General features: G+C 45.7%; 1 protein-coding gene across 1 annotated transcript in view; it reads right to left on the bottom strand.

The window, feature by feature from the left end:
• The window catches only part of SPACA4 (sperm acrosome associated 4), a 33,032-nt gene extending 17,959 nt beyond the window's left edge, over window positions 1-15,073 (bottom strand). The window contains exon 1 of the transcript XR_004536641.1: window positions 14,955-15,073. The gene's annotated coding sequence lies outside the window, so the exon portion shown is untranslated. The remainder of the gene's footprint in view (window positions 1-14,954) is intronic.
• Window positions 15,074-19,016: the final 3,943 nt, after the last annotated feature.

Genomic DNA, 19,016 nt, shown 5'->3' with positions numbered 1-19,016 from the left:
GCACAACCTCCAACAGCAGCCATTTTGGCATCAGAAAGGACATGGGCAGGAGCGACTGGGCATCACTCTTGCCTTGACTACCCACTAGATCATCAGGGGATAGGCAGTAGGCCCAAGGTGGTGGGGCGGAAGGAGGAGATGGTGAACCTATTCTGTGATTGAGGGAGGAGAGCGTGGTGGCTCATTCCATGCAGGGGGTAGGCCAGGATGGGATACAGTGGCACAGTAAAGGAGGGGAGGGCAGTCCATCCCGGGCACAGTTTAGGTGAGGTTGCAGGCACCTGTCCTCCTTCCTCCCCCCCCCCCCCCCCCCCCCCGGCTGCATAGGTGTGCTGCTTCCCTTCCCCCGTACCTCTGTAATGTTCCTGGCACGAGCAGCAACCTCCAACCTGCTTTCCCGTCAGCATCGGCTCTTCCTCTGATGTCACTTCCTGGACCCGTGCCTAGGAAGTGATGTCAGAGGAAGAGCCGATGCTGGCACGACAGCAGTTTTGGGGTTGCTGCTCACGCAAAGTTACAGAGGTACAGGGGAAGGGAAGCAGCGCACGCGCACCAGGAGGGTGCGATGAAGGAGCGTGTGGAGATTGGGGGGGGGGGGGGGCAGAGAAGAAGGCGGGCCTCTCACCCTCGCTACACCACTGCTGGGATGGCCTCTAGTTCCATTTCAGTTTCGACCAATACATTTTGGCTGCAGCACTGTACATCAAAACACAGGAGTCCCTGCTCAAAAGAGCTTACAACATAGTCAAGCCAGACAGACCAGACAAGAAGGTGAATCTATAAACAGTGCTCAGGTGGGGTAATTAAAGAGTCAGATGTTAACAGAGCAATCACCTATGCAATAGGAGGGCTTTCAAGCCTTTTTTTTTTTTTTTTAATAAAAACAACGTTTTAGGCCTTGTTTTCTCTAAGCTGAGCAGGAGTTCTCCAACTGCATTGCAACCAGTAGGGGGTGGTGCTTCAATACTGTCTTTTCAGACGCCAGGGACAGGCAGGTTCCCTGGAGTCCTGCAGAGCTTTCTTGTCCCTCACTATTGAAAACATGATAGTGAAACAGCACCTCCCACTGGCAGGACTGTAGGTGGAGGATTCTCACTCAGAAGGAAGTGTCAATCAGAGTGCTGAGGGAAGTTTCATCCATCTCATGGCCCTGCAATGGAAAATGAGCAATCTCTGATCTCTGCAAAGCGTACCTTCATGAGTGATGGAACAGAAAGCTGGGATCTCCCATCTGACCTAAATAGGGTTGCCAGATTTTCCAATCGGAAAATCTGGACCTCCTAGACCCGCCCCCCAGGCTCGCCCTGTAATGCCCTAATCCTGCCCCCAGTCCCGCCCAAGCTGCCTGCTCTTGTCGGGCAGAAGGAAGTCCATGACATCATCGCCTGGCATCCGCGGACTTCCTCCCTGCCTGAAACGATTTGAGGCGGCTTTTCAAAACCCGGACAAAGTGCCGGACAAACCCAGACTATAAAATCATAAGTGTCTGAGACTTGTGCGGTTAAGGCAAAGCTTACAGGAATGGGACAGAGGCAAAAACTCGCGGGGACGGGACGAGGAAATTGAGTTCCGGCGAGTAAGGGGAAAATGTGTCCCTGTGTCATTCTCTACACTGCACCACTCTAGAAATCAAAATGTAGTAAAAGTGAGCCAAGTATAGGACAATGAAGCCATTGTGACATCACTGATGAGGTTGGCTCTTATTGGTGGAATGCGTTATGACATCACAATACTCACTCTGGTTATCAGAGGCTGAAACGCTTCACACTATTTATGTATTCAATTTTCTATACTTTTTTTTCCCAAGTAGAGGATGACACGGGGGACACATTTTCCCCCGTCCCTGTGGGAACTCATCTTCCCGTCCCTGCCCCATTCCTGCAAGCTCCGTCCTCATCTGCACAAGCCTCAAACACTTCAAAATCATATGCGTTCGAGGCTTGTGCAGTTAAGTCAGAGCTTAGGAATGGGACAGGGACAGCGACAAAACTCTTGGGGATGGGACAGGGAAACTGAGTTCCCGGGAAAAATTTGTTCCCGTGTCATTCTGTACTCGGAACTACTTAATTCCCCAGACTATGCAAATTTCCTAAGCGATAATACAAAGCTACAAGTCTCATTATAGTCTAGGTCAGTGAATTGCAAACTGTGTGCCGTGGCACACTAATCCCCCCCCCCAGGAACAAACAAAAACAAGCTGCAGATGTGTACAAGATGCAGGCAGAATTTATTATGACAAATATAAATTAATAAAACCTTTTTACCAAACAAAGGACCCGACGTGGTCCGTGTTTCGGACAAAGCTTCGTCGGGGGTCCAATATGCAAAAAGGTTTGAAAAATATGCCACCAAAAAATATAGAATAAAAAATCATAAACCCAAAGGTCCAATACGCCAAGAATCGCCAACTGCTGTATTTTTTGTGGCATATTTTTCAAACCTTTTTGCATATTGGGCCCCCGACGAAGGTTTGTCCGAAACACGGACCGTGTCGGGTCCTTTGTTTGGTAAAAAGGTTTTATTAATTTATATTTGGCACAATAAATTCTGCCTGCATCTTGTACACATCTGCCGTTTGTTTTTGTTTGTTCCTGGTTGGTTTTTTTCTGCAGACAAGGTTGGACCCCTCCTTCCTTTTTTGTTGCTCTACACTAATCCCCCCCCCCCTTTTTACAAAACCACAAAAGCGGTTTTTAGCACCAGCCGGCACGCTGCATGCCCTGTGCTGCTCCCGACGCTCCATTAAAAAAAAGGTATCACCTTATTTCCTTTGGTTTTGGGTTTATTTGTTTATACTACTATCATTAATGATAGAAATAGCCATTTTATCTGAAGGATCTACAATTGACAGAATTTGCATATCATCGGCAGAGACAAAGGTAAAGCATGGATTGAAATATAGTTAGTAGTGGAGATAGGAAGATGTTAACCCTTTCAGGACCATAAGGATCGTAGGCCAATTTTTGTGGTTTTGATGACATTTTTATGGTAAAAAGGGCTTGCAGATGCCAAAAAATTGATTTTTTTTGTGAAATATCATTATTTTTATTTAAAAAATCACACTTCTGGCTTATGGACAGTGTGGCAAGTGAATCTTCTCGTCAATCTGGCAACGACGCTAATGAATGAATGTCGGAACCAGTTTGTTTACATAAAGGCAGTATCATATGGAATCCGTACATATCAAATTTAGAACTGTAGACTATCCCAATCAAAATTTATAGGATTTTAAAGTTATGGGACAAATATGTCCCTTGGTCCTGAAAGGGCTAAATAATGTAGGTGATAAAACTGAACCTTGGGGAACTCCTGAGGGAAGCGTAAAATCCTGCTAGATTTCCATTCCAAAATGCACTTTATATAGGAACATAAGAATTGCCGTTGCTGGGTCAGACCAGTGGTCCGTCGTGCCCAGCAGTCCGCTCCCGCGGTGGCCCCTAGGTCAAAGACCAGCGCCCTAACCGAGACCAGCCCTACCTGCGTACGTTCCAGTTCCGCAGGAGCTTGTCTAACTTTGTCTTGAATCCCTGGAGAGATGAAGAAAGCCACGCCAGTGCTGTATCTTGAATCTCGATGTCTTGCTACCGATCTACAGCCGCAGCACCCTGGGGTTGTGGGTTCAAACCCACGCTGCTCCTTGTGACCCTGGGCAAGTCACTTAATTCCCCCCATTGCCCCAGGTACATTAGATAGACTGTGAAAAGGTTCAGCCTCGTTCCACCAATAAGAGCCAACATCAGCAGTGATGTCACAATGGCTTGATTGTCCTATTCTTGTCTCACCGTAATACATTTTGATTTCTAGAGTGGCGCAGTGGTTAAAGCTCCAGCCTTACTACCCTGAGTTTATGGGTTCAAACCCACGCTGCTCCTTCGTGACCCTGGGCAAGTCACTTAATTCCCCCCATTGCCCCAGGTACATTAGATAGACTGTGAAAAGGTTCAGCCTCTGATAACCAGAACTGATACTGTGATGTCACAATGCCTCATTCCACCAATAAGAGCCAACATCAGCAGTGATGTCACAATGGCTTGATTGTCCTATTCTTGTCTCACCGTAATACATTTTGATTTCTAGAGACTTGTAGCTTTGTATTATCGCTTAGGAAATTTGCATAGTCTGGGGAATTAAGTAGTTCCGAGTACAGAATGACACGGGAACAAATTTTTGTATAGAATGTATAGAACACTAAAAAAACTGGCCTACTCCCACTATGCCCCAGCCAACCACCCAAACCACCAGAACCTACTAGGCTTTTACCTAAACATTCGATCCATGAGGAACAAAGCCATTCTAATCAGAGACTGGCTGACGGATACCAACCCTGACTTCATCCTACTCACCGAAACCTGGCTACTATCAGACAAGGATATTATAATCAAAGACTGCCTACCCGCAGGATACAAGATCCTCTCCCTGGCCAGAACTCGGGGAAGAGGAGGAGGCCTAGCAATAATCTTCAGAGACCAGCTTAATTGTACGACACTCAACACCAAATCCTCTCCCAACGCAGAAATATTAGCCATCTCACTCACCTCTAAATCCCTTGCCTCCTCGCTAACTATCACTCTATTCTACATCCCACCCCTAAAATGGTCCCTAGCCAAAGAGGACCTCGCTGACTCCTTATTAACTAATTATCTAACAAGTCCTTACAACCTTCTATGCGGAGACATCAACATCCACCTTGAGCAAGCGGACCAACCAGAAGTTGCCGACTTCTGGTCACTCACCTCCCAACTAGGTTTCTTCAAACCCCCCCCAACCAAAACTCACCAAAAGGGTCATCAGCTAGACCTGGTCACATTCTCCTCCAACGAGCCGACCGACCCAAAAATATACTGGAAACAAGCCAACTGGACAGACTCCCTATGGTCTGACCACAGACTATGCGACTTTTCCTTGGGCTGCCAACAAAAACATTCAAGAAACAACAAAACAAGAAACATCACAACCCACACCACTAGAGGAAAGATAGACCCAGAGGAATTCTGGTCTCGCTATGACACCCACATAAAACAAGACGAAGAAATAGATCAACTCATGTCCACCTGGATCATTGACAGCACTAACATTTTAAATGAAATAGCCCCCTCAAAAACCCGCCACATCAGAACCACAAATCAGGAGGGATGGTTCGACACAGAGCTGTTACTGTTAAAGAGGGACCTCAGAAAGTCAGAAAGACTATGGATAAAGTCAGGAACCCAGGAACTCAGAACTGCCTGGAGACTCAAACTAAAAACCTACAAAAACCTTACCAAGGAAAAACGGAAAAAATTCTACTCACACTTAATTGGAAACATCACATCCAACAGCAGCAACCTCTTCAAACTCGTCAATAACCTTTACAACATTGAAACACTCACTAACAACCAGGAAGACTCAACACTAACCGCCAACACCCTAGCGGATTTCTTCAACTCCAAGATCCTAAAACTAAGATCAGCACTACCCACCAAGACCAACCCACTGGAGCTCTTTCCCATCCTCCCTGACATCGACATAGCTAAACCAGACCAAGGGTCTAGATCCGACCTAAACTGGAACCAATTTACCACAATCGACTGGAAAACCTTCAACAAATATTATAACAAATACACCAAATCCTTCTGCAAACTAGATACTTGCCCCCCAAATGTGATGAAAACGGCTCCGATCTACTTCAAAGCAAACATGCTACTATGGGTCAACTCCCTACTATCCGCAGGAAACTTCCCTCCAGAACAAGGACATATCTTAATAACCCCAATCATAAAAAGCATAAAGGACTCTTCCAACGCACCTTCCAATTACAGACCAATAGCTAACATACCACTATTCACCAAAATCGCGGAAGGGGCAGTAAAAGCAGAACTCTCCGCATACCTGGAAAAATTCAATATCCTAAGCGACAATCAATCGGGCTTCCGCACGGACCACAGCACAGAGACCATCATCGCCTCCTTACTAGACCACCTGCACATACTCTTCAGTCGGGGCACCAGCGCCCTGATCTTACAATTTGATCTAAGCAGTGCGTTTGACCTAGTTGACCACACTATTCTCCTGGAATGCTTGGCCCACATTGGAATCTCAGACCGGGTACTCAGCTGGTTCCAAGGGTTCCTACGAAACAGATCCTACAGGGTACACAAAAAGGACAACTTCTCCTACAGCTGGGTGAACTCCTGCGGTGTACCACAAGGCTCCCCCTTATCCCCCACCCTGTTCAATATCTACCTCGCCTCCCTCAGTAACCTCCTTCACAAACTTAAGCTAAAATTCTTCATCTATGCAGATGACATCACAATTGTCATCCCTCTAACCAGTCTATCCCAGGATCTTCTCAACTACATAACTAGCATACTCAGCCAGATAGAACTCTGGATGCTCTCCTTCAAACTAAAGCTCAACCCAGACAAAACAAAATTCTTTCTAGCCACCCCCAAAGACAAAATCAAAGACACCACAATCCAGGTGAAAGGATTGGTTTTCCCACTCGAACAAACATTAAAAATACTAGGAGTCACGCTTGACAAACATCTATCCCTAGAAAACCACACCGACCTCATTGTCAAGAAAGGCCTTTCAGCACTCTGGAAACTCCGTACCATAAAGAAATATTTCGATGACACTGCATTTCGACTATTAGTTCAATCCTCTATCCTCAGCATACTGGATTACTGCAATATCATTTACCTAAGCTCCACAAAGAAAATCACCAGAAGACTAAAACTGATTCAAAACACAGCTGTCCGCCTCATTTTCGGCCTGAACAAATGGGAACACATCACCCCCTTCTACCACCAACTGCACTGGCTACCCTTCGATTCCCGAGTCCTCTTCAAGTTCGCCTGCATCTGTTACAAGACAGTATTTGGTCTCTCACCAAAATACCTCTCCCCACATTTCAATATGTATTGCACCAACAAGAAATCCCGCAGAATCCAGTTGTTTACCTTCCCCTCCATAAAATCATGCCAGCTCAAAAGATTCATCGACAAAACTTTCGCCTTCCAGGCGGCCAAGCTGAACCCTTGGCTAGCCCAAATGATGCTAGAGGCCCCGACCTACCTAGACTTCAGAAAACTTCTCAAAACACACCTCTTCCGCGAACAAGACCCTTAGTCCTTACTCCCCGCATACACTCCAACCCCCCCCACCCCCACCTCCCTCTCCCCCCCCTCTTCTGATTTCCCACTCCCTCCATTTTATCCTCTAACCCAACTACGATAAACCTGTGACTCCTTCCGCGCTACCTGCAATTCCGATAAAATTTTTGTAAATCCGGGTTCAGACCGGATCCTAATGTAACGAATGTAAACCGCCTAGAACTCTCTGGGTATGGCGGGATATAAGAACCTAATAATAATAATAATAATAATAATAATAGAGTGGCGCAGTGGTTAAAGCGCCAGCCTCACTACCCTGAGTTTGTGGGTTCAAACCTACGCTGCTCCTTGTGACCCTGGGCAAGTCACTTAATCCCCCCACTGCCCCAGGTACATTAGATTGTGAGCTCACTGGGACAGACAGAGAAAAATGCTTGAGTACCTGAATAAACCATTCTGAGCTCCCCTGGGAGAACTATGTAGAAAATTCAATAAATAAACAGTGTGAAGAGTTTCAGCCTCTGATAACCAGGGCTGGTATTATGACATCATAATGCCTCATTCCACCAATAAGAGCCAACCTCATCAGTGATGTCACAATGGCATGATTGTCCTATACTCAGCTCACTTTTACTACATTTTGATTTCTAGAGTGGCGCAGTGGTTAAAGCTACGGCCTCAGCACCCTGAGGTTATGGGTTCAAAACCACGCTGCTCCTTGTGACCCTGGGCAAGTCACTTAATCCCCCCATTGCCCCAGGTACGTTAGGTAGATTGTGAGCCTGCAGGGATAGACAGGGAAAAATGCTTAAGTTCCTGAATAAATGAATGCAAACCGTTTGAGCTCCCCTGGGAGAACGGTATAGAAAAATTGAATAAATAAAAATAAATAGTATTATCGAATGGGCTACGAGATCAAAACCTGCAGAAAGATTGAGAGATAATAAAATAAACAGATTTAGGGCTCCTTTTACGAAGCCGCGCAATAGCGCACGCGAAACTGCCAGCCACGCTAGCCGCTACCGCCTCCTCTTGAGCAGGCAGTAGTTTTTCGGGCCAGCGCGTGATAAAAAGTCACGTGCGATAAAGCCGCTAACGCAGCTCCGTAAAAGGAGCCCTAAGCTTTTGCTAAATGATATTGCATGTATGTGGTCATACCCAAAAGAGCTGTCTATGATGTTTGCTGAAGCCTGTTTGATTGGGATGTAAAACATTGGAATTTTCAAAAAAGAAAAAATAAATCCTGTAATTGTGTACGAACTATGTCCTCAACAATTTTGTTAGCAGGATGATAGTTATTACACCAGTGTGCTGCGGCGAGATTCCGGATGTACCGCCAGGGATTGAAGGATGTGACTTATCTAGAGTGTCACGCCCAACGTTGACGCCTCTCCTCCGCTCTGCCCTCACGCGAACCTCGTCTCGTTTTCCCTGAGTTTGGGGCCGCGTCTGGAAGGCCTCTGAGCGTGCACAGACGTCGAGGTGACGTCGTCGTGTGCAGGCACCCGTGCGAGCGACCTCATGGCGTCGACATCTGCGCACGCTCGGAGCCCCTCCAGACGCGGCTCTGAGCTCAGGGAAAATTAGACAAGGTTCGTGTGGGAGTGGGGCTGGGGGCAGGGCGGGGGTAGAGTAGGGGATCTGGGCGTGCCACGGAAAAACATTTGCTCCGTTAGTGCGCCAGGGCAAAAAAAAAAAAAAAAAAGTTTGCGGATTGTACAGGATTTATCTAGCTTACTGAACAACTGAGCCAGATCACTGCTAAAAGATCACCCTAAAGCAGGGGTCCCCAACCCTGTCCTGGAGGACCACCAGGCCAATCGTGTTTTCTGGCTAGCCCAAATGAATATCTTCTATAATCACAGCTCACAATGAAATAATGTTATAATTAATTAGAATTGTGAAAACCTCAGACCCTAAACCCGTGACTGGTGATAACACCAAACTGGGGTTCATTGGGGGACCCTCATCGTTTTCACTGTCCCCTTTACCATCCAAGAAACAATGTGTGAAAAATAAGAATAAAAGTAAAAAAAGTAAAAAAACTTATCTGTATCGGATGGTAAGATCTCTTTAATGATCCTCAGCGGTGAGGTTTTCACAATTCTAATTAAATATAACATTATTTCATTGTGAGCTGTGATTATAGAAGATATTAGATCAATTTGAGTATCACAGTGTTATAATTAATATCTCTCCATATTAAAGTGACTAGCCCAAATGAATATGCATGAGAGAGATTTGCATATAATGGAAGTGGCAGGAATGCAAATCTGCTCCATGCATATTCATTAGGGCTATTGGCCTGGTGGGCCTCCAGGACAGGAGTTGGGGGACCACTGCCCTAGAGTATATTTAGATCTGGTCTTCAGTTGTTTCGCTATTCTTTTAATTCTGTTCTGCCTCCTTCAGCTGCAGGGCTTGGAAATTTTTATTGGGACCTGGAAGAGCGCCCCCTTGAGGCTTCAAACGATGCCTTTCTGCCCATAAAGCATATAGACGAAGGACCCCCGACTGCAGAGAACCAAACAGAAAACCTGCACCAGTTCCAGGGGTCCAAAACCCTCTATTACATCCCGGAGGAAGAAGAAGAGGAAACTGAAGAACAAGAAATTGAGGAGGAGGAGGAGGAGCCTGAGAAGGAGGAAGAGATTGAGGAGGAGGAGGAGGAGGAGGAGGAGGAGGAAGAGGAGAAGGAGGTGGAGGTGGTGGTGATGTACATGTAGAGACCTGCAGAGCTCCAGCTTGTGCCTGTCCATCCGCACATTTCCTGCATGCCATTCTTCGAGGGGACCACAGTCTCCTGCTCTGGGACCTCCTTCTCTGATTGATCTCCATCATACGTCCCCACCCCCTACTGCACACACAGAGGGATGACAATCTGATATAGTTCTGAATAAGAAATAAGGACCACCGAGGCAAACAGAAAGACCACCAGAGGAATCAGTAGCAACATGGAGAGAACAGAATTTGATTTGTTGGGGGTGGGGCGAGTTGGGCACAGGAGGAGGCAGGACTTCTCCGTGTGACTAGAAGCAACTACTCTTGAACATTCCACTGCACCCTCCCACACCCGTAGGCCATTCTGCTTCTTCATAATGCACATTTTGGGTGTCCTACTCGTTCCCCACCAACAGTCTTTGATCTGTCACAAAGTGGTATCTGGAAACCCATAAGGATAACATTCAAAGACAATGGTTATCAACCAAATCCTTCAAGCACACCTGGAACAGTCAGTTTTTCAGAATGCTCACAATGAACATGCATTAGATAGATCTGTATACAAGGGAGACGGTGCATGTAAATCTGTCTCATGCATATTCATTGAGATATCCTGAAAACCCAACTGGCTGGGTGTGTCTCATAGACTAGCTTGAGAACCCCCATTCAAAAAGGAAACCACCTATACATTTACAGATGAAATGGGGCAGGAACCCCCTGAGGTACAATGTAACCATATCAAATTGTACGTATAAAAGATTGAGCTAAAGAGTGAAAAGTATTTTGTTGGACCTTTGTTTGGAACTTGCTTCAAATTTAATCATTCTATCTTCCTGCTTCCCCTGTCTCTCTGCACTGAGTCTTATTTGCTCATAGTTCTGTCTCCCCTGTCCCATTGTGCCTCCGCTTTTGCTCATTTTTCCTGCTCTCATCTTTTTCATGGCCTGTGCCTGATTTTGTCCCCACTGCTTGCTGGGACTTGTAGTTTTCTGCTTTTCATGCCCCCACTGCTTGCTGGAACTTGTAGTTCTCTGCTTTTCATAGAGAAACAGGAGCATCGAGTTCCATCAATATAATGGGGGTGAAATATGGGCTGAAGAGAGGCAAAGCTCAGACTCCATGCTGTAATATTGGCTTCTGTCTGAAGGATGGAGGAAGAGCAGATACTTCCTTGGTGGAATATATCCTGATCTGTGTTTTCTTAGACCCCTGTGGAAAGAAAGGGAAGAGCTTCTCTGGGAGGGTGTCAGAGGATGGGTGGGCGGTTGTTAAGATAAGAACACAAGAGTTGCCATATAGCAGTGGTCTCAATCTCGTGGCCCGGGGGCCACATGCGGCCCGCCAGGTCCCATTTTGAGGCCCTCGGTATGTTTATCATAATCACAAAAGTAAAATAAAACAGTTTCTTGATCATATAATTTACAATATTATTGTTAGCCAAAAGGAAAGATTTATAAACTATAAAGAGTTTTCCCTCATGCAAAATTGTCATTTCCTTAATAAAACATTAACTATTTTTTTCCTGTGGCCCTCCAAGTACCTACAAATCCAAAATGTGGCCCTGCAAAGGCTTTGAGTTTGAGACCAGAGGCTTAACTGTAACCATGACATCCTGTTTGTCTTTGGGAAGCAGAGATGAGATTGTGATGTCATAATGCCTCATTCCACCAATAAGAGCCAACCTCATCAGTGATGTCAAAATGGCTTGATTGTCCTGTTCTCCCCTCTGCCCTCCAACCCAGCCAGCAGATTAACTGTTCCCCTTAACTCAGTGGTCTCAAACTCACGGCCCGCCAGATACTATTTTGAGGCCCTCGGTATGTTTATCATAATCACAAAAGAAAATAAAACAGTTTATTGATCATATGTCTCTTTAGCTATAAATGACAATATTATTATTAAGACTTAGCCAAAAGGAAAGATTTATAAACTTTAAAGAGTTTTACCTCATGCAAAATTGTCATTTCTTTAATAAGACATTAACTGTTTTTTTCTGAGGCCCTCCAAGTACCTACAAATCCAAAATGTGGCCCTGCAAAGGGTTTGAGTTGGAGACCACTGCCATTTAGGGAAGGATCAAAGGTCCATCAAGCCTGGGTATCCCTTTTCTTAGGGTTACCAGACATCTGGATTTCCCCGGACATGTCTTCCTTTTGAGGATATGTCCAGGGGTCCGGACGGCTTTTCAAAACCCAGCACTTTGTCTGCATTTTGAAAAGCTTTCCTTTGCACAGTAGAGCATCCGCGCATGCGCGGATACGATGTGATGACGTAGTGTGCATGCATGCGTGACATCATTGTGATGTATCTGTGCATGCACAGATGTCCTGCCTGCTGAGAGCAGGCAGCAGGGGGTGGGGCCGGGGTGGGACAATGGAGAGACTGGAGCGGGACCATGACAGGGCGGGGATGGGTGGAACTGGGCGGGCCTGGGGGGGCGGGTCTAAGGGTCCGGATTTTCCAGACGGAAAATCTGGAACCATACCTTTTCTGACAGTGACCACAAGTACCTGGACTTCTGTTTTAGGAAATTATGCAAACCTTTTTTAAACCCTGCTGAGCTAACTGCTTTCACCACATTCTCCGGCAACGAATTCCAGAGTTTAATTACACGGTGAGCGAATAAATATTTTCTGCAGTTTGTTTTAAATTTACTACTTAATAGCCTCATCACATGCCTCCTAGTCCTAGTATTTTTGGAAAGAGTAAACAAGCAGTTCACATCTACTTGCTCTGCTCCACTCAGTATTTTATAGGCCTCTATCATATCTCCCCTGAGACATCTCTTCTCCAGGCTGAAGAGCCCTAGCAGCTTTAGCCTTTCCTCATAGGGAAGTCATCCCTTTCCTTTTATCATTTTTGCCACCCTTGTTGTTAAAAGCCACCACCTCCTCTGCAGGGCTGGTCCAACCATGAGACAAGACTAGGTGGTCACCCAGGGCAATAGTTTCTGAAGAGCAGTTGAAGTCAAAGCAAAAGAGTAAAGGTCCAATATTCACCCAGTGGTGTGGTGGGTTTTTTAAATCATAGACCACCAGGGGCAGCCTGAGTCAGACCTGGTTGCGTCCCATTGCATGCTGAGAGTTGTAGTTCATATTTTTACCATTGATTCTCTAAGAAACTCAGAACTACAAATCCCTGCATGCAACAGGGCAAAATCTAGGCCTGCACTCTGCCTGTCCCTAATGCCTGGAGCCATCAGAGAATTCTAATCCAGCAGTATTCACTCCCATTCCTTGAGGACTGCAAATAGGTCAAATTTTCAGAATATCCCCAATAAATAAGAGAACTCCCTGAATATCATCTCCATTGTGTGTAAATCTGCCTCATGAATATTCATAGATATGAAAATCTGGCCAGTTTGTAGCTCTAAAGGACTGGGATTGAATACCATAGTCCTATCCACTTTAGACTCTGATTTACATTAGATAGTACTTGGGAGGTCAAGTTCAGATACTTGACAGTTAGATGGGGACAAGGTGGGTAGCAGAGAATGACATGGGGATAAATTTTCCCCCATCCCCTTGGGAACTCTTTCCCATCCCGTCCCCATGAGTTCTTTTCCTGCCCCATTCCTACAAGCTCCATCCTCATCTGCACAAGCCTCAAAAATTTTAAAATCATAAGTGTTTGAGCTGCTTACAGGAATGGGACAGGGGCAGGGAGTGGGACAACTCATGGGGACGGGATGAGAAAATTTGAGTTCCTGCAAGGACAGGAACAAATTTGCCCCCGTGTCATTCTCTAATGGGTAGTATGGATTCATTTGGGATAAACAGATGGGTGGCCAAACTCATGGCAAGTTCTATGTACAGTTAAATGAGATATAAGGAACTGGTCTAAGTTACAGGGTGTGTAGCAAGCTAGTGCAGGTGTGGAATGAGCATACAGTCCGTCACAAACAGTGTTCTTCAACCACCGGTCCACGGAAATTTCCTGCCGGTCCACAGGGCCAGCACGTGCATCAGGCCCAAAACAGTGTTCTTCAACTGCCAGTCCATGGTGCGATCGATGTGGCATTATATTCGAGCCAGCTCCCTCTTCCTAACTGATTCAGTGCACAAAGCCACGGGCAATGGCTCTTACGGGTATCCTGCACCTGAACCGGAAGCCTTCTTTCTGGCGTTGCAACGTCAGAGGGAAGGCTTCCAGATGAGGCACGGGACGTGCAAGGTGCAATTATTCCTATTATGGGGGCGGGGTCCGGCCCACGACTTAGCCCAGTGTTCTTCACCCGCCGGTCCACGGACCGATGCCGGTCCACAGAATAATTATTTTATTTCTGCTGGTCCATAGGTGTAAAAAGGTTGAAAAACACTGCTCTACAATATGTATTAAAGGCTCAGGAGAACAGACAGGCTTTCGCCTGCTTTCTGAAGTAAGAGGTAGTCTCAAGTTACATGTAGCCCTTCTGGGAGTAATTTCCAGAGTATGGGGGCTCACTGGTTGGTTTCACATCTTGCTGTTTCTTTTGATGAGGGTACATATAGCAATGTTCCTTGAAAGAACTTCAGAGGTCTCAAAGGTGTGTAGAGGGCTAACTTATTCTTTCAAGTAGCCTGGCTCATTTTGTTGAAGGACCATGAAAATCAGTTTCAAACTGCAAGATACTGAAAACCGTATGGTTTTTGCAAGAAAGGTATGATGTCACACCACTTGCCGCCCTCTGTCATTCATACTGCAATATTCTAAATTAGTTGAAAGTGCTGCACTGCTATCTCTTAATTCATGAAGGAGAGGGGTCTAGTGATTCAGGAAAAAAACCTGGGGCCTACATTTCAAACCCCTCTGACCTGAAGGGCTGTTTATTTTATTTAACTCCAGTCTTCGACTCCATGACTAATTCTGTGTGTGATTGGGTGAATCACTATTTTCCTTTGCCACAGTTCAAACCCTTGGTTCTCTCGCCAAATCTCTGCATGTGAACCTATGACTCGAGTTTTAATTTCCATCACTGTTGTGGTATGTGACATTACAGGGAATCACTTCTCCTTGTGTCTCAGCCCTAATGCCACGCTGTCCTTCAGACAGAGGAAACAGAAATTTTACTCATCCCCAGTAGAATCATTCTAACCCATACCCACCTGTACCCGTCAAGATCCATTCCATCCCCACAATTAATCTCCATCCCACCCATACCTGCAGGAGTCGATGCTATTTTTTTACTTGCTCACAGCTCTTTGCTTCTTCCCAAACCCAACAGTCTCCTGTGGTTTATTGGACTATTCAACCAATGAGTGTTCCAAGCTTCAGTCTGGTGTTCCAGCTGCCTCGCTGAGTATTTCAAGCCTCATTCTGGTGCTCCTTTTGCCTCTCTCAGTGCATTCCAAGCCTCATTCTGGAGTCACCAGAGATTTTGATCACACTCCTCCCTCTTTATTCGCGGTTTCAGGACCCGCGATTTCACCTGTTCACGAGACTACAACGAGAACTCACAACAGCCATTTTCGAAGACGGCTCTGCACGGGGCAGGAGTGTAGGAAGATCGCTCCCGCCCCCACTTCATCGCTAGACCACCAGGTAAGGTCCGGGAGGTAGGTTGGGTCAGAGCCGGCCCAAACGTTATTCACAAATTTTCAATATTCACGGGCTGGCTCTGCCTCTAACCACCGCGAATACGGAGGAGGATGTGTACACTCCTGCAGGAATCCCACGGCAACTTCTCCCATCCTTGCGGGTGTTAGGGTTACCAGACGCCCAAATTTCCCCAGACGTCCTCCTTTTCGAGGACAGGTCCAGGGGTCCGGATGGCTTTTCATAACGTGGCACTTTGTCCGGAAAATCTGATTACCCTACGTGAGAGTCCCATGGGTTCTGCGGAATTCCTGCAATCCCTATTTCAGTGCCGCTCTCTACTATACCTTGTTAGGGGTTGGGAGGAAACAGAGGACTACAAGCAAGTAAATGAGACTTGATTCCTGTGGGGATGGGTAGAAATGCAATGGATCTTAGCGGGTACAGTGGAAATGGACTGGATTCCATGGTGATGGGTAAAATTTCTATTCCCATGCTGTTCTACTTTCTACTTCAAACTCTACCAGCTTCTTTGGTGCTGGAAGGCCTGAACTTGATGTATAAAAACAAATACTCTAAGCATCAATTTATTGTCTATGGTACAGTGGCTCCCCTGTGTGGCCAATTTGAAGATTGCAAGCCTGTCTCCACAAGTTCACTCACATTGGGGAGATACCTTTCACCATACAAGAAAATCTTGACTTGTAGATGTGATGGTGGGGTCCATGACATTAACGCAGTAAAGGCCTTCTATGCAAATAAACATAATGATTTATGAACCACCTTACCAATGTAATTGCTCAAAGCAGCACATAGTCATAAAAATCAACCGACAGATTAAAATATGTGGATTATCACAAAAAAAAAAAGAATTTTCTAATCCAATGTAAACTAAAACATATTTAATTATCAATAAAACCAAATCAGAACTTATAGTGAATAATAGATTTACCTGTCTTCCCTTCTCCATAACAATTTAAGAGATATCAAGGAGGACCTGCTCCCCTTTGACTGGAGACACAGGTTTGGAAAAGGGGGATTGCCAGTCAATTCAGTAATTTAACAGGTTTAAAAGTGTCCTGCCCCCTCTTTCCTACTTGGTAATTTCATGGAGAATAGCCTTCTGCTGCCTCCTCCAACCTTTCCTATCCCAGGCAAACTGCAGGAGGGGAGAAGCAGATGTTGCAGTATACAAGAGCCAACCTGCTCCCCAGTGGCATGTGGTGAGGGCTTTCAGAAGATTCAGTGAATCCCCAGCTCTACAGCCCTGCTTTTATTTTTTTGGTTTGTTTACTTTTTGCTTGATGCAATTTGATTTGTTGAGTAAGCAGCCTGCTTAACCACTCAAACTGCATCAAACAAAAAGTAATCCCCCCCCTAAAAAAAACACATCTGAACCCCCTGACAGTAGTAACCTGAATTTGATTGGCTGAACAGCATTTGCTTGTTGCCTGCTCAACTAATAAAATTCAGAGCAGTGCCCTCAGGGCCTTAGGAGGTGGGGTGAATCCCCTGAAGGCGTTGACCACACTGCTGCTCCCCAATCTAGCCCCTCTCTGCTTGTCTTGCAAGAAAAAACAGGGGGGTTCAAAATGAACAGGGCAGGGCAGAACAGACCAAAGAACTAGTCTGCTCCATAATTCAGCCTGATAAGAGTATTGGCTAGCAAGGAAGCATAAGAACATAAGAATTGCCGCTGCTGGGTCAGGCCAGTGGTCCATCGTGCTCAACAGTCCGCTCCCATGGCGGCCCCTAGGGCAAGGACCTGAGCCCTGAATCTAGCCTTACCTGCGTATGTTCTGATCTAGCATGAATTTGTCTAACTTTTTCTTGAATCCCTGGAGGGTGTTTTCCCCTATGACAGCCTCCGGAAGAGCGTTCCAGTTTTCCACTACTCTTTGGATGAAAAAGAACTTCCTTATGTTTGTACGGAATCTATCCCCTTTTAACTTTAAAGAGTGCCCTCTCATTCTCCCCACCTAAGGTTCTTCCTGATTGTAAAGAGTTTCTCAGTAAATGAGGCCTTATTCTTGGCTGCTCAGCCTCTGGAATTATAAAAATAAAAGGATGAGGTGTTGAGTGGTAGGGCAGTGCATCAGCACTAGTTATCTTTTCGTGGACATTTTCGTGGCTAGTCAGTTTTGGCAGAAACCAAAAATGAAATTGCCCCCACACCCTTCCAAGCTCCCTCGCTCCAGCCCCCCCCCCCCCTTCTCTCTCTGTTCCTCCGTAATCACTCTCTACTACTCCCATCCTATCCGACCATCCAAAGGTCCTCTCTGGGCCTACCTTTTAAAGCCCTGCTGGTCTAGTGGCCTCTTCGCGCACAAGAACAAACCCCATTTATTCCCCCATGCTGTTACACTGTCACAATGGCTACCAAGAATTCCCAATGGCAGTCTAAGCAACCATTTGTGACTGGACCCAGCACAGGCAGAGAAGCAAGCCTCCATGTGCTGGTTCCAATCACAAAATGGCTGCTGGGACATCCTGAGGTTACTAGACCACCCAAAAAGACAATCAGACCACTAGGGCTCTCTAAAGTAGGCCCGGTAGGGCCTTTGGGTGCTAGAGGGCAGAGTGTAGTGGGGACGGGGTATGGAAGAGTTTTGGTTTCAACTGAAAATGCAAATTTTCAGCCAACACCAAAGCTACATTTCAGTCCAGTTTTGGTGCCCTATCCATAACCAAAATTTGATTGGCTTCTAGTCTCACTCTCTCTCATCCCCTTCTCTCACTCATAAGGAGTGTGTCACACTCGTTTGAAGAGTTTCTCACTTTCATACTCCTTGAACCTCTTCTCTCATTAGCAGTGTATCATACTCATCAAAATCTTTGAGTTCCTCAGGGTCTTAGAGGAACTCGAAGCTGTGGTAAAAGCATTGAAGCCCATAGGAAATGAATGTGCCTCAGTGCATTTAATATTGCAATATCACTACCATGGCTTTGTAAATAAGGTCCTTAGTTCCAGAAAAAGGAGGAATGATTGAGACATCCGGGTTTTACTTCCATTGAAAGCAATGTTTTTAAAAAATTCATTTTACATTTTATTGTAAACCGCTTAGATTTACCTTGGTTTTATATTTGTAGTATGTTAAATAAATTGAACTTGTCAATGGATAACATATTGTGGTTGCCCTGGTAGTCCATTTTAAGGGTTATACCTAGTGTGACCATATGGCTCCAGAAAAAAGGGGACGGAAGTAAGGAGAACAGATTGAGACATCTTGGTTGCTTTCAATGGAAGTAAAACCCGGATGTCTCAATCCGTCCCCTTTTTTCTGGAGCCATATGGTCACACTAGTTATACCAGTGGTTCCCAAACCTGTCCTGGGGGACCCCCAGCCAGTCAGGTTTTCAAGATATCCCTAATGAATATGCATGAGAGAGATTTGCATACTTGTCACTTCCATTATATGCAAATCTCTCTCATGCATATTCATTAGGGATATCTTGAAAACCCGAAGAGGACATGTCTGGTAACCCTAAAACTAAATCTATTTAGAATGATAATCAGAATACACAATTCTGGATGGTCCCAGTCTTAGCATCTCTCCTCCTCTGCTTTTTTTTTATTTTTTTGTACTGAGGGGGGCATTTTAAGTTTTTGCAGTTGCAGGGGCCTTCCCCTAGTCCTGGTTCAATCCTAGCAGTTGAGGGAAGGCAGCAGGAGTCACTTTGGAACTG

Source organism: Geotrypetes seraphini, chromosome 12 (assembly GCF_902459505.1).
Source record: "Geotrypetes seraphini chromosome 12, aGeoSer1.1, whole genome shotgun sequence".
NCBI lineage: Eukaryota > Metazoa > Chordata > Amphibia > Gymnophiona > Dermophiidae > Geotrypetes > Geotrypetes seraphini.
This window is presented reverse-complemented; position numbering and strand designations above follow the sequence as displayed.